This window comes from Felis catus, chromosome A2 (assembly GCF_018350175.1).
Source record: "Felis catus isolate Fca126 chromosome A2, F.catus_Fca126_mat1.0, whole genome shotgun sequence".
NCBI lineage: Eukaryota > Metazoa > Chordata > Mammalia > Carnivora > Felidae > Felis > Felis catus.
In genome coordinates, this window is record NC_058369.1 from 58,104,023 (window position 1) to 58,119,734 (window position 15,712).

Below are 15,712 nucleotides of genomic sequence, written 5' to 3' on the forward strand. Positions count from 1 at the left end.
GGTCAGGGTCGCAGGGATCAACATCACAGTAACCGCTCCCTACTACGTGCCACAAGTTTTGCAGACATTTTCTTTGATACAACCACGCCGCGCAAGATAATCACCTGCATGCCAGGTGTGCAAACAGGCTCAGAGAGGTGGCATTTCCTTGGGGCGCTGGCCCTGGCTGCCGCTGTCGCTGTGCATCAAGCCCCGTTGAGTGTTAACCTGCTGGAGGTACCCGGTACCCGCAGTTCCAGGTTGGGGGGCGGCAGGGACAAAATAGGTGCGAGGACCCAATTCTGGCACAGGCTGCTAACTCGTGGGACAGGGGCTGCACACTTCTGTGGATCTCTCTGGCCTGAAAGCCTCCACAGAAGAGCACACGAGAGTTGAAAACAGGCCAATCCTTATACAAAAGCAGACATGGCCTATTTCAGATAGTAGATTGTGCCCCCGGGAGGCAGAGAGATCACCTTGTTTTCTCTCCTGGAAATTCCTCGCTCTGGTTAATACCATGAACTTGCAGAGAAAGGTTGATAACTGGAGCCCACATCTTCGAATGTTTTAAAAGTTAAGTCAGATAATCTTTACACTGATGTGAAAGGGGGAGAATATACATTTGACCTCTTGCTTCAGACAAAAATCTTTCCATATGGTTTTTAATGAGAAAGCATTTGTTTTGCCTTCGCAACACTTTTTAACCTCTGCCGTCGTAGGTACGAAGCTGCAAACCGTACTTTCGTTTGATTAAAAAAAAATAAAAAATAAACGTTGAAAGAAACAATATTTTTCTTTTTAGGGAAAGAAAAGATAGCAAGCAGCTATTTTCTGGAAGGGTCAGGCGCTTAAAGGCATATATGGGAAGCCATCGTGGCTGTGGCTCACAGTTTATTTTGTCTTGAAAAAGTCCGAGGTCATTCTAACTATGCTGACCTGTTAACCTACACACTGATCATCTCCATCCGGGACCGTAAGCAAACACTGCCCTCTTGTGCACTGAACAGTCCCGAAGTCGGCATGGAGATGGGTTCTACCCACCGCCCCGGGGACGGCTTGCAATTGTACCACTGCCTCTTTGGGGCCTGGAGACGTGTCAGGAAAAGGATGACACACATCTGTTACCAGGGCGCTGGCTAAAATGTCCCCAGATTGCCTTCTGAGACAGATTTCGAGATAAGAGGAAGAGAGGAAGATTCAGCTGAAGAAATCAAACCAAAAATAACTAGAAAATATTCATTCCTCGAAAAGAAACTTCACTGGTTACCATGGCAAGTTTTCTCATTATGTACCTTAAAAACTTAGAAACGGCTAATGACTCTACAATAACAAGTATACAGTACTTCTTTTTTATCTGGGAAATATTTGTCAGGCAAAGAAATTCCATTTGATTCTAGAGGGGGAAAACAGGGGGGCATGGGAAACCCAGGTTGCTCTTTCTCAAAGGAATCCCCCAAAGTTCAGGGACATGGTCCGCTTCTCCTTTCTGAAAAACCCCAACCTGTTATAATTACCTGCAAACATTCCCCGAGCCTGAGACCATGGCTGTCCCCAGAAGACCAAATTGGCATCTCAAGACAGCTTTAAAGAACATAAACTACTATTCTCTTATTAAAGAACTTGACAAAAATCAAAGGCAGAAAAATACCCACTCAAGTCTGAGGGCAGGCTAGGCCTGCTTGGCAGGAGCCCCAGGGTAAGGTCCTGGGCTCTAAGTGGGTCTCCAGCTCCAGTTCTGAACCATAAACCATTGAAATGTTGTAGCCACGACTCTACCCTTCCGGGCACAATCCAGGATGGGCCAGATCTCCTGCTGAACTCACTTTCGGGGGAGAAAAGGAAGGCAAAGTTTGCCCCCAGTGCAGTACCTTCCACCCAATGGGCACCCCAGAAGGAAAGGGGATGGAGAAAATATTTAGGGGAGTGTGTTTCAGGGGCTGTGGCCAGGACCCAGAAGGTGGGCTGGGTGCCAGCGACTTCAGCTACTTCACTTGCCATCTTTGATATCCAGTGCTTGGTTTTAGTGCTTTCGGAATGTATCCTTAAACTTCACCTGGCTTGTAAATCACGATCAGTCAATGTTAAATGGCCAAACACGAGCACAGAATGGTGAAAACTGTCTAGTTCACTTTGTGCCAGGATTACCAGCCAACTCCTGTTTCCACTTCAGCCCCTCCCTCTATCATGGGAAGATAATAAGGGGTACAGTACCAGAAACAGACAGGACTAAGGGTGGGTAAAGGCCAACAGGATGCAGGATGGCCACCCTGAGACCATTCACCTCCAGAAGGCTGGCAGTGTCCCTCCCCCCTGCTCTCTGTCCTCCTATCAGAATGATAAGACATACGGATGCTTTATCTTCCAGCCAAACAAAGACTGACGTGCACCTCAAGTATACATATCCAGTAGGGCACCCCACACCAGGTCCCTTTTGTGGAAAACAGCTCTGACGCAGTCAGCTAGAGTGACCCTCTCTCTTGTACCACAGCCCCTATCTTTCTCCTGCCTCAAAACCCTCCCATGTGCTACTCCCTCCCAGCACTCCAGCAGCCGGGACTCATGCTCAGCCTTCCAATTTTAGCTCAACCTTTTCCTCAGAAAGGCCTTCCCTGGCCTCCAAATAAAGGAGATTCCCCATGTCCACTCGTGCGTCTCTGGGCATCCTCTAGCGTCCTTCATAGCACTATCACAATTTCCAGTTCTGTGCATTTCTGTGTACTTCCATAACGTCTGCCTCCCACTACCAGGTGGCGAGCTCCCCGAAACCACAGCCACTTCTGCCTTGCTCACCAATGGAAACCCACTTCCTAATTGTATATTACTCTGAATTTGCTGAATGAATTAACTGATGTCATGACACACCTTTCCTTCTACAATGTCTGATCTTAAGAAGTACAGTCCCCTAGGACACTAGAATCCTGGGAAAAGGAATGAAAGAGAGCTGAGGAACCAAGCCAGGTGCTCGGACAGCCCCCAACCTGTTGCAAAGAGTAGGTGACAGAACAAACAAGAGCTGCCTGGACAGGGACTGGAAAAGTCAGGTCTCCGATGCTGCAACATCCAAGGTACCAGCCCCTGAAGCCCACAGGGGCCTAGGACTGTGAGGTCACACATTTTCAGGTGTCCTTTGGGCTTTCCTTCAAGAGAACACAAGAACTCAACGGTGAAACTGGCTAGCTGATGGGGGTGACACAGAGTCTCGGGGCAGGGGTGGGGACAGGACAGCAGGAGGAGTACCAATTCCCTACCCTCTTGCCTCAGGGAGCCCCCTTCTTTTTCCCCGGCAAGTTTCATATCATGCAAGCAGTTTGTAATGGTATGTGAGCCCCAAGTTTACAACTGTCTTCCCAAGTTCATAAGAACCTGGTGCTCCAGGGAGTTTACATTCAGGAGGAACTCCAGGCCCAAAGCTTGACCAGCACAGACAGGAACCTCTTTCTGTCATGTTGTCAACCAGACCTGGGTAAAGCCAGGGTCATCTGCTGGACAGCTAACACGCCCGATCTACCTCTGGGGGGCCTCCTCTCCCTTCACCTTCGAAGCCTACTTGCAGAACAATCACTGGCACTGGCCACAGGCTTGCATTATGCTCATTTCCCCATCCCCAAGCTCTGGGGCAAGTTTAAAAGTCCTCGTCCTGTCTCAGAATCAGGTCTGAATTAATACCCTTCCTCAAAAGAACTCCAGTAGCAAAGTGAAAACAGACGCACTAGACAATGCCCTTTGAAAGCCCCAGCAGGGGCGACCGGTGACAATGCAGCCCCTGGCTCTGAAAGAAACCTTAAGGTTAAAGGTTCACAGAGGCAGAAGAATTACCAAAGTACAAGTTTGTTCAAATTTCCTCCGGCAGATTTAAACAACCAGGGTCAAGCTGAAGACTGCTGGCAAAAACCTATGAGACAACTCAGCCCCTTTGAACTGCGTGGAGAAAGGAAAATATACGGTCTGGGAGGGATCTATGTTATAGCTTTTAAAAATGATCTTGAAAAGGTCACCCCTGTTAACTCAAAATCAGCCCGTTGAAGGATGTTTGAAAACCGCTTCTCTAAAACAACAGGGCTGCCGGGCCCTCACCGTGTGCGGTGAGCAGCACTGAGGTCGCCGTGTTCCCGGCATTAGTGTGCTGACCCTCTGTGGGCCATGAAATTAACCATCAGCACGGCAGAAATCTGCTCTGAGTTAAACTACTTTGCTACGCAAAGTGGCCTGAAAATGAAATACGAGGACTGAACTTCCACTGAAAGATGAACTTGTCTAACCTCAAGGCAGGCTTCCTCAATATGAACTCTGTGTGGCCATTGGTTTCAAGCGCCACAGGAGGGTAGGTAATTGCCACAGGCAGTGGGAAATGACCCCTCCATCCATCCATCCATCCATCCATCCATCCATCCATCCATTCGTTCATTCACTCATGTCTGCAGGCACCAAACATTTACTCAGGGCCAGGCCCTGTCCTGGGCCCCTGGAGACAGAGCTGAATGATAACAGGCTCCTGCCCTCAAAGGGATCAAGTCCAGTGGGAAACATAACCCAGTATATGGGGAGAAACCCAGATGGGGAGAAAATGATATCCTGGGGTAGAGAGGATGTCACAGGCCCTCAAATGAGGGTCACCTAATTTAGGCTGGGGAAAGCCAACAGTGAGGCTTCCCAGAAAAGTGAACGCAGCCAGATGACGCAGCATCGAGAGAGCATGGTGTCTGTCCAGAGACCTGCAAGTAGTTCGTTAATCCTGGATCCTGAGAGAGACAGAGAGACACACAGCCATCCGGAAGGACTGATGTCAGCCATGCTGAGGAGTTTGGCCTTTACACCAATGGAGAGCAACTCAAGACTTTCAAAACAGGGCAGTAAAATAACTCTATTAGCAATTTAGAAAGAGTTCTTGGCTACAGAGGGGAGGACAATTTCAAGAGGGGGTGCTGGAAGCAGAGAGACCGTGAAGGAACGTTGTCCTCATCCAGTCGGGGACTAACGGAGGCCTGTCTTAAGGGAGCAGCTGCGGTGACGGGGAAGCCTGAAGGACACGCAGGAGGGACAAGACTTGGTCACCAATTTATATGAAAGAGGACATACTGAGGATCATTTCAAAGGTCACGCCACAGGAGAATGGAGGTATCATTCCCTGGGAAGGTGAGGAAACGGAGAGGGTGGTCTTGAAGATGTGGAGTCTGAGGGCCTGTGATGTTCACTGCCGAGGAAACTAGCCCAATAAGCGGCTGGAGACACAGGTCCAGACCTTCATATTGAAATGTAATTAAAATTAAGTAAAATGAAAATTCCGGTTCCTTAGCTGCACTAGCCACAGAGCAAGTACTCATTAGCCACACGTGGCTCACAGCTACCATACTGAACGGTGCCACCAGAGAACATTCCCATCATCACATCACATCTGTAGGAAAGTGCCGATCAAGGCCCTGCAGACTTTTCTGAAAAACTGTCACTCCCAGTCAAAGTGTCTGTCGGCCCTCTCTTGGCCACGCTGAGTGCTGCTGGGAACAATGTCTGTGCTGGCAAACACCAGCTTCCCTTCTCAGTCCTTCCATCTGTGCAAATCCTCAAGAGATGGAAGTCTTCTTATGTGGTCTTTTTCTCTCTAGAGCAGAAGTTCTGAGGACTCTCTCTGAACGTGCCCTGGATCATCGTTTCAGAGAACAGTGAACACCAAGTCTGCAAGCGCATGCGAGGGCCTTTGGTGCTTATGGCACGCGGCCCTGAAAGCCACCCAGAAATGACCACAAGCAGAGCTAATTTTTTAAAGTGCCACGCCGCAATGTAACAGGGAAGACAGAGCTCTAGTCCCGGTGTCAGATGACCAAGGACATGCCACTGACCCTCCCTGAGCTTTAAGCAGCCCAAATAAATCTATGATAAAGAATGAAGCCATAAGGCCAGACAGGGCGGGTTCCTGAGGCCAAGCAGGTCAATGCTAGCAATTCCAAGCACTAATTTTACAAGAAAAAAAGTCAGGTTTATCTTTAGGTAGCACCTGTGTATGCCACCAAATAAATATCCTCAGGAAGTAGGTTAGAGACAAAGGAAATTATTTTAGTCTTCCTGAAGGCCCCAAGACAAGAGAGGCATCATCACAACATAAGAGATATGGAAAGAGGGAAAGTCAACTTCTCTCTCAACAGCAAAACTTGTTTCTTCTCCTGCCAAGAGAGGATCACCACATTAACGAAGTCCTCCCCACTCTCTCCCCACCCAACGAAGGCCACTTCAAAGCAGCAGGAGCCTAATCACACAGCACAAGAAAATAAAAGACCCAATTAACAAAAAACAAAACTCAAATAATCCGGGGGAGAATGGAAGCTGAAATCTCTGTTTTTGACAAATTGACTTGTATATAAACTGCTCCTCAGGAGCCACAGTTCCTACCAAAGTAGGCGTGGGCGAAGGCCTGAGAGCAGCACAAGCAAACTGGGGTCTCTGAAATCAGACTGGGTTCGACCCCCGCCGAGCCAGAGACTGGTCTCTGGAGTCTCGTTTTTATGGGCTGTACAATATAGAGGGAAAGGATCACCTCTGGCTGGCAGGGTGGAGAGAGAAAATCAAGGGTCTAGAACAGTGGCCAGCAAACAATAGATGTTCCCAAAATGTCCATTCCCCATTTTTCCTTCTGAGAGGCAGACCTTCCTCAGCTCTGCTCTGCATTCCCCCGTCGGCAACGCCAGAGCCACAACTTTCCCCCTGATGGTGTCCATCCTGCCTGTGGTCGCTCTCCCTCTCCCTGCCAGATCTGGAAGCCCAGACCACTTCCCACAGGCCCTCTTCTCAGACTCTTTAAAAGCCAGCAGGATCTCTCGGCTTAAAACCCACCCACCTGCCTCCAACAACAGACTCTCCAAGCTCCTGAGTTCTGGAGCCCAAGGGTCTCTGCAGCTCAGCCTCTCATCCTGCCTCTTCCCTGTGAGCTCTACACTCCAGCCCTCCCTTCTCCCCTGTGTGTCTGTCCACTCCAAGTCCTCGAGCAGGAAAGCCTCCCATCTTCCCCACTGGGAAAATCTCAGCCATCCTTCAAAGCTCTGACAAGACAGCCCCTCCTCCTAACTCGCCCATGACCCTCATGCCCGGCCTTACCTCCTCCCACTTCTCCTGCTGACTGACTGCCCTCTTCTTCGGCCAAGTTTGCTCTCACACCTCTGACTGATCAGTCTGTTCCCTGGGTCTGCTCTGCCCTTTCTTTTTCTCTGCCTGGAAACCTCCAGGTCAGCCTTCCAGGTCCAGCCCCGGGGTCCCCTCCTGGGGGATGCCCTTCCGGCCTGTCCCAAGCAGAGGCACTCACACCTTAAGCTCCTCTTTTATAAAGCCCTTCTGACTCTGCATCTTGTCTCAACTGGCTGTTGGCGCTTCCTGCTCTTCCCTGGCCCTCTGGACTGTGAGCTCCTTGAAGACAGGCACATCTGTATCTGCCCTCACATCCGACAGAGTGTACAACAGATGGCTGTAGAGTCTCTGAATAAATGGGTGAAAACACCAAATAACAGTTCCATCTGATCCTCTCCCACCACATGGGTTGACAAGTCCTCAAAATGGGGGCTACAAGCCCAAATGTCTATGGGGCCCAAGCAATCTGAAGAGCACACGCCCCTTCTACTCGGTTCCAGGACTGTGCCACCACGCTAGAGCGTGGAAATCTTCTTGTGTTTCTAAAGAAGCCAGGAACCTGGGTCATTAAATGAGGTCACCTGATTTTTTTTCTTTAATTTTAAATATTAGATGGGCCACCAAAACACATCTGCAGGCCAGATCCCAGACAAGACCCTAACGTGAGAGGAGACCCTACCACGGGATGAACAGACAGGATGACCCATCTCTGGCCAGGCACTAAGGACAGAAATGGGCAGATCCAGGAACAGGTCCACAAGGACCCCAACAGGCCTTCCATACACAAGCAAATGGCACTTACTAGACACTTACCTTAGCCCAGGTAATGTGTTGGGTACGTTTAATCCTCTCAACATATATTCATTTACTTAATTTAATTCAACTCAATTATTTACTTAAACGTTTTTGTTTTTGTTTTTTAATTTGAGAGAGAGAGAGCATGAGTAAGGGAAAGGGGGAGACAGACAATTTCAATCAGGCTCCACACTCAGCATGGAGCCCAACAGAGGGCTTGATCCCACAACCCTGGGATCATGACCTCAGCAGAAATCAAGAGTCAAACACTCAACTGATTGAGATAACCCACAGAATGGAAGAAAACATCTGCCAATCATCCATCCATCCATCCATCCGTCCGTCTGTCCATCATGTATCTGGTATCCAGAGTACACGAAGAAATCTTACAACTCAATAATAAAAACCAAATAACCCAATTAAAAGACGGGCAAGGCATCAGACAATTCTCCCAAGATCACTAGCCATCAGGGAAATACAAACGAAAGCCACCACGAGCTACCACTTCACACCCACCAAGATGGCTACAATCCAAAACACCGACAATAACAAGTATTGGTAAGGATGTACAGACACTGGACCCTTGAACGCGGCTGGTGGGCATGTGAAGTGACTTGGCTGCTGTGGAAGACTGTCTGCCAGTTCCTCGATAAGTAGAAATAGTTACTCTCTGACCCAGCAGTTCCATTGGCAGACATACACCTAAGGGGATAAACACACACGTCCACACAAAGACTCGTACACAAATGTTCATAGCAGGATTATCCTTAATTGCCAAAAAATGGCAACGACCCAAACGTCCTTCAGCTGATGAATGGATTAAAAAGCAGTCTATCCATACAGTGGAATACTATTCAGCCATAACAAGCAACGAAGTACAGCTGCAGAAGCAGCTGGGGAGTTACTGTTTAACCCGTATAGACTTTCAGTTTTTTTAAGATGGAGAGTTCTAGAGACAGAGGCCATTGAACTATAAACTTAAAAATGGTTAGATGATAAATTTTATGTAATGTTGACTTTACCACAATTAAAAATAAACTAAGAAAATATTCTTTAAAAAAGGAACAAAGTGTAAATACTTCACGCTACAACATCGATGAGCCTTGAAAGCATCACACTGAGCAAAAGAAACCAGATACAAAAGGCCACGTATTAGAGGATTCCACTTTTATGAAATGTCCAGAAAAGGTAAATCTGTGGACATTAGGCAGACAGATCAATGGCTGCCTAGGCCTAGGGGAGGGGAAAATGGAGAGTGACTGGTAATGAGCATGGGTTTCTTTCTGTAGTGATGAAAATACTCTCAACTTCAATTGTGGCAACGTCTGTTCACGACTCTGTGTGAATATACTGAAGACCACCAAAGTATACACGTGAAATGGCACATTTTACAGTATGTGAGATATGTAGCTCGATAAAAATGTTTACAAACATTACTTAGTATCTACTAATGTGCTAGGCCCTGAACTGGCCCCGGAGCTACAGAGACAATTCAGACGCTGTCCCTGATCCTGCGAGGCCTTCAGACGCATGGGAACGATAGAGGGAAGCCAGCCATCACAGCAGAGCAGGAGACACACGAGGTGCCATCTGAGCCAGACCCTAGAAGGGCTCATTCCTGTTCCTTGCCCCACCCTGAGGCCATCTCAGGAATGCCAGGCTCCACCTCACCAGGACACAGGCCTCCGGATTACCCAGAGCTCCAGACCCTGTCACCTTGGGCACAGTCTCAAAGGGGACAGACTCGAGCTCCATGACAAGGGTGCCCCATCCCCAGCTTGTTCGAGGCTCCAGCCAACAAAAGAATGACCGAGCAGGGAATATGTCTCAGGGCTTCATTTACGGGTTGTTTCCCGGGACGCCTGCCCAAATCTTATTCCAACCTGGATGAAGTGATTTTGAAGAAAAACCCAGGAGACAAAGAAGATAGGAAACAAAGGAGATGCTAAGCAAAAAGTTTAAAAGCAATTAATTTTAAATGATTACAGCTTTACCAAAAGCTGTGGCTACGATTTCCTTCTGACTTTGATTATAACCTTCCAGCAAAATATTTGCCTCCAGAAGGCAAAGTCTTTGCATTATTTTCTATTCCTAGCATGACTACAAAAATATTCTTTGATTTAACATTTGATATGTTTTGTTCTCAAGGGCAAGCCCCATGAGAAGAAAAATGTACCCCAACAGAATGAAATATGACTACCTGCTTCCATTTTTCTTTCCTGTTGGTTCCTGCTCAAATATTCTGCATTAATTTAAACTCAAGGCTGTGTCTCTGATGTTGTGTTACTCCCACACTGTCACCCAAACCAAAGCAAAGTCACCCGCTGTCCAGCACTAAGAGAAAGTGTGGCAAACAAAGCTCAACTTGAGAGTCTCCTAGAGACAGCTAAAGGCACTCCAACTTGGAAGGAGATCAGGAGGGGTCAGAGAGTGATAAGGTAGCAGGCAAAACAGAGCAACTTGTATTTGAATATAGGCACACTTGGCACTGAGGGCAGCCGACTTCCTGCCGGACAGAACGAGGTTTTAGGCACATGAGCATAAGAGACACCAGTACTGGCCTCAGTTTCACTCGATGGTAGAGGGCATCCCAGAATGGACACCGGAGAGGGGAATCTGCCGTTATGGTGCACACCTTTTAACAAAGAAGAGAAAATAAAACGCAGCCATCCCTGAGTGAGCACGAAGGTAAGGGAACTAAGGCCTGGCGGATTCTAGGAGCCAAAGGAGTTAAGATTAAAGAAGCATTTCCATTTATATCGACTCCTTTAAATAGGTCTCAATATTTCAGGACACACATATATGAATACCATAATACAACATAACGTATTTCTACACCAAATCATAAGACGAGAGGCAGAGAAAACCAAAATTGGGGTTTTTGTTTGGTTGGCTGGTTTTACATTAGAATAATGCCCAAATTCCTTGTGCAGCCAGGCCCCTTTGCTGTCTCCGCTTATAGAGCCGGCACACTGCTTTCTGGGCAGATGCCCAAATGGTAAGGTAAAAAATCTGGTCAAAAACACACATTCATTCACACACCTTGGTTCACAGGTCCAAAGAGAGCATCTCAGACAGACTGCAGAAAGACTGCAGGACACATTCCTCGATAAAACAAGCCAGAGGGACAAGCACTCTCTCCACATCAGCACCAAGAGGCACGGAGTTGGAAAAACAGAGAAAGAAGGCAAAGTAGCAGTAAGTTTTACAAAGAATGTTTTCTCCTAGGCTGCGGAGACAAAGAGCCCCAGGGCTGCTGACTGTTTTCCCTCCAAAGAGAGTAACCAAGTCAGACTTACAAGGCTTTGGCAGCTCTCATCGGCTCCAGCCAGGCAGGGCCCAGAGAGGGTCCAAGCCCTGCAGGAAGCAGCGCTTAAACGGTGGGCAGAGGAGGCGAGGGATCAGGGCGACAAGTCGTGGCAGAAGAGCTGCTGTTCATTAACAACTGGAACAAAAGACCAGGAGACAATACACTGTTAATCCTAGCAGCCACCAGAGGACTATAAATTGCCAAGCCAAGATACCAGCATTTTTCAGCTCTCCTCTTTCCTGCCAGAGTTAGATTGAGGATGGGTCCAAGTCCCTCACCCCCCACCCAAGTCTTTAAAACATACATTACTGAATCTTTTTGAAGTTCTAACCCTGAAAGATTTATACCCTAAAATGGATTAGAGAAAAATACTGCCCTGAGACACTACTGCAGGGGGCTGCAGTGGATGGATACACTTTTTCATTCCCATTGAGAATGCCAGAGTAGGAGCTGTGTGGTCAGACCCACATGGGTTCAAACCCAGCTCTGACACTTATGAACTATGCTTCCTGACTTCTCTGAGCCTGATTTTTCATCTGTAAAATGGGAATACCACCTCTTACCTCACAAGACTGCTTTGAGTGTTAAAAGGAAAAAAAAAAAAAAAAAACCCATAGCATAAGGGCAGCACTAAATAAATGCGGAGTATTACTGTCACTATTAACCTCCCCAGTACCACAGGAGTTTTATCTATGGCCACATGGATCAAGGAGATAAAGCCCAATTTTCTCTAAGTTAAGAAAGGATTCTTTTGGGTAGTGAAAGCACTTTGAGGGGGAGGGAGCAATGGAATTAAAGAGAACAGGCTTTAATATAAGATATATTAAACTTCAGAGATATCATCGTGGAACTCAGACAATCATTCTAATTTCCTCCTACTGGGGATAATGTATTCAGCAAAGAGTCTAAATCATTCACAGCAAGCCGGGAACTCCAACAGGAGCCCAATCTTGCAGCAATCCCAGGTTGAGGTGCAGTCCCTGCTGCCAGTAGGAGTTCTTGCCCGGCAATGTTGCATAGTTCCAAAGCTCAGGCCCGATCCTGTCACAACCCTGCTTTAAAAGCCTTCCAAGCACCTTAGGAGAAATCTACACTAAGGGCCTAATCTAAGCCCAATACTTACCACTCTATAGGATCTGGCCCACTAACCCTTCTACCTTTATCTTCGACATGTCTCCCTACACACCATGCTGGTTTCCAGACACAACTAAACGGTAGCAGTTATCTCTGACTCTAAACAGACAAAAAGGCGGGTTTAAGTCACAGATCCTTGACCAGGCATTTCCTCCACTAGGAAGGCTCTTCGTTCCCTATCGCATCCTATACCCTACCCACAGCAAAGTGCTTTTGGCCTGTGTGCCAAAAGCTCTGACAGGTCACTCTGCACATTTGACAATGCCCCCTCCCCAGCTCTGCTGTTAGCTCCCAGAGGGAGGGAAAAGAATCAACATGGATAGTGTACCTACTACAGGCCAGGCTCCATGCTGATTGCCTTCTGTCCAACTAACCCATGAAGAAAGTTCTTTGCTCACTGTTACCATCCCGCCCAGGAACTGGTACACAGCTTCATCCATTCAAACTAACCGAATTGCCTATCACACACCAGGCTCTGGCCCAAACGCTAAGAATATGTTGGGGAAGAAGACAGACGTGATTCCTATTCTATTCTCATGGAGTACAGAGACAATCAACAAGTAAACACATAAGAAATACCAGATGGTAAAAAGGGCTGTAAGGAAATAAAACAGGGACATGAGAAAGTACATGGGGGAGAGAGCTGAGGATACTCTAGCTAGGTCAGTCAGAGGAGCCCTCCCTGAGGTGACACTCGAGCTAAGATATAAATGAGAAGCCAGATGTACCAAACAGAGGGAACAGCAGGTACAAAGACTGGCCCATTCAATAAGTAGAAATGAGGTCGGTGAGACTAAAGGTGGGGGGCAAGGGACGATGCTCAGAGGAAGACAGAGGCCCGACCGTGGGTTCTGTGGCCCACAAAGAAGAGGCTGGGTTTTACTCGAAGCACAAAGAGAAGCCACTGGGAAGTGTTGGAGCTGAGGGTTGACATGATCTGATGAGCCTCTGAAGACGGAGTTCACTGCCTACCACGTGGAAATGGAGGGCAAACAGGTGAGAAGTGCAGGCCCAGCATTGTAGGAGTCCAGCTGTCAGAAGCAGGGACTCAGCCGCTGGAGCCGTCTCATGAAGGCAGAGATGGCTGTGGATTTATGAGTTAGGATGATAAACAATGGTATTAACCAGATCCAGGTTAGCAGCAGCAGAGTCAGGTAAACACCAGCCCAGGGCACTTTACTTCCCAAGCCTCGGTTTCTTTATCTGAAAAACAGGCACCCCTTAGGGTTGTTGCACACATGCAAGTTCTTAGCAACAAGCATGGGCCAGAGCAGGTACTCAAATGTGCGTGTCCTTCCCCTCATTTTTCCTCATTTCTCCGAAAAGGGTGGGAATCTGCTCTATTGAAGGAAGGATAGTGGCAGCCTCGGTCTCACCATTCCACTGTGTTCAGGTCACATTTTAACGCCTGTAAGATAAGGAAAGTCTCCTCACTCAGGAAGTAAGAAGAGCCACAATGTAGGTACAAGAAGAGAAAAAAATCCCTCTTCTTTTCTTCTACAGTTTTACAACTGTAGGAGACCTGCTAACTGTAGACCAAACTAAGGACCTGCCAAATCCTTGGGGGTTATCATTTGGTTATATGGGATAAGGCTGGTGCATGAAACATTCTGTCCTACAAAGAGGCTCTTCATAAATGCATACGTTAGAAGGGGGTAGGGGTAGTGTGAAGTGACATGGGGAAGCAGGTGAAAGAGCTCCGGCTTTGGGATCAGGAGGACCTGGGCTGTGCTATTTACCAGCAGCCTTCCCACAGTCCCAATTTCTTCAGCTGTTAAATGGAAACCGCCACACTCCTTGCAGGGTTCGCCTGGGAAGTGGCAAACACACGAGAAAAGCGAAGCCAAAATAAAGAACTGCATGTGCTAGTGTGTAGAACCTCCAAAATTAGGTTCCGTGGTCACACAGTAAAGGAGAAAGCCAGACCTCAAGCCTGGCTCTGACTCCAAAAGTATGTCCTTCGCTATTCACCTACACTAATCACTAAAAAAAAAAAAAAAAAGTGCCTTCTTGTTTTATTTTAACCTGTCTCTTCCATCTCCAACCTAGACTGGCTCAGAGTACGTGTCTTAAAATGTGCTTGGACATGACTGACCAAACAGAATTCAGTTATAAGGAGGGGGGAAGAGAAAAGGGTAGTCATCTGATGACTGAGACATGAATTGAAGACTTTAGGCAGAGTGACCTTGGGCAGGTCCCTTCTCTGAGCCTTCATTTCCTCTACTGTAAAATGGAGTAATGACCTCAGACTGCCTACAGAATGGAACAACTGGTAGGGAACAGAGATGAAAGTACTTAACACACTCATCACTGCAGCTGGGACCCCATAGGCCCAGCGACCAATGAAGCCATCTGCCACCAAGCCAATGAAACTATCTTCCTAATGTATATTTCCATATGTGCTTGTAGGTGTAGAGAATATCATATCATTGGAAGGAAACAGAAGGCAATGGAAAACAAGATAACCAAGTACTCGGGTCAGCAGTGAAGAAAAAGACTTCTTTTAGCTATACACCCTTGTGTGCCATGTGCTTATACGAATTCTTCATTTTCATCTGAAAAACAGAACAAGTTTTAAAGCCCTGTCCATAGATTTAACTGTGGCAAAATGCGTCCAGAAAAATAATCCACAAAGGTATGATAGCAGCTTCCTCTGAAGAAATAGGAGAGGTCATTAGGGGACTTTTGCCTAATTTGTAATGGTGTATTTCACAAGCAGAATGTATTTATGTATTATCTGTATAATTAAAAATTAAATGGTACATCTTCTAAGGGCATTTCGGCAGTACCCATTATGACTGAAAATGCGCTCTGCCCTTTGCCCCAAACCAGTTCAGTTTCAGGAGCTAATTCTACAGATATGTTAGCACCCCCACCAGACTTGTTCTAGAAAATTCACCGAAGCATCATTAGCAAAAACTGGAAACGAGATAAACGTCCATCATTAAGAGTTAAGAAAACGTTGGTACCAGCGCACAAAGGAATTTTATATGACCTTTAAAAATTATGCAGCTTTGTGTGTACTGACATGGAACTCTTCGCGTTGAGTAAAATAGTGTATATGGTGTTACCATTTTGTGAAGAAAAGGAAGAGAAAGGGGGTTTACATACACACGGGTATGCTTGTCCTTACGTGGTGTTTCTGAAATGATACAAGGAACGGGGAACAGCGGCTGACTCTGGAAATGGGAACCAGGAGACCAAAGAACTGAAGAGTGGAGACTTCTTTTTTTTGACACTTTTGACATATACCCTTTTTGCAGTCTTTGTGTTTTCTTACTAGTTCGTGTATTACAAACTTATCTTCTAAAAAACATTAACAAACCAAAAAAACAAAACCAAAAACTTTAAGGAAGGCACCTTCCTGCGCGGTCGTTGTGGGTG

General features: G+C 47.0%; 1 protein-coding gene across 6 annotated transcripts in view; it reads right to left on the reverse strand.

Annotated features, from left to right (window-relative positions):
* EEFSEC (eukaryotic elongation factor, selenocysteine-tRNA specific) overlaps positions 1–15,712 on the reverse strand; it is a 262,800-nt gene that overhangs the window by 233,803 nt on the left and 13,285 nt on the right. The window contains exon 1 of one of the 6 annotated variants that reach the window (XM_045052032.1): positions 11,184–11,305. The exons of the other annotated variants lie outside the window; for them this stretch is intronic. The gene's annotated coding sequence lies outside the window, so the exon portion shown is untranslated. Of the gene's footprint in view, positions 1–11,183; positions 11,306–15,712 lie in introns of those variants that run through there. 6 annotated transcript variants of the gene reach the window in all.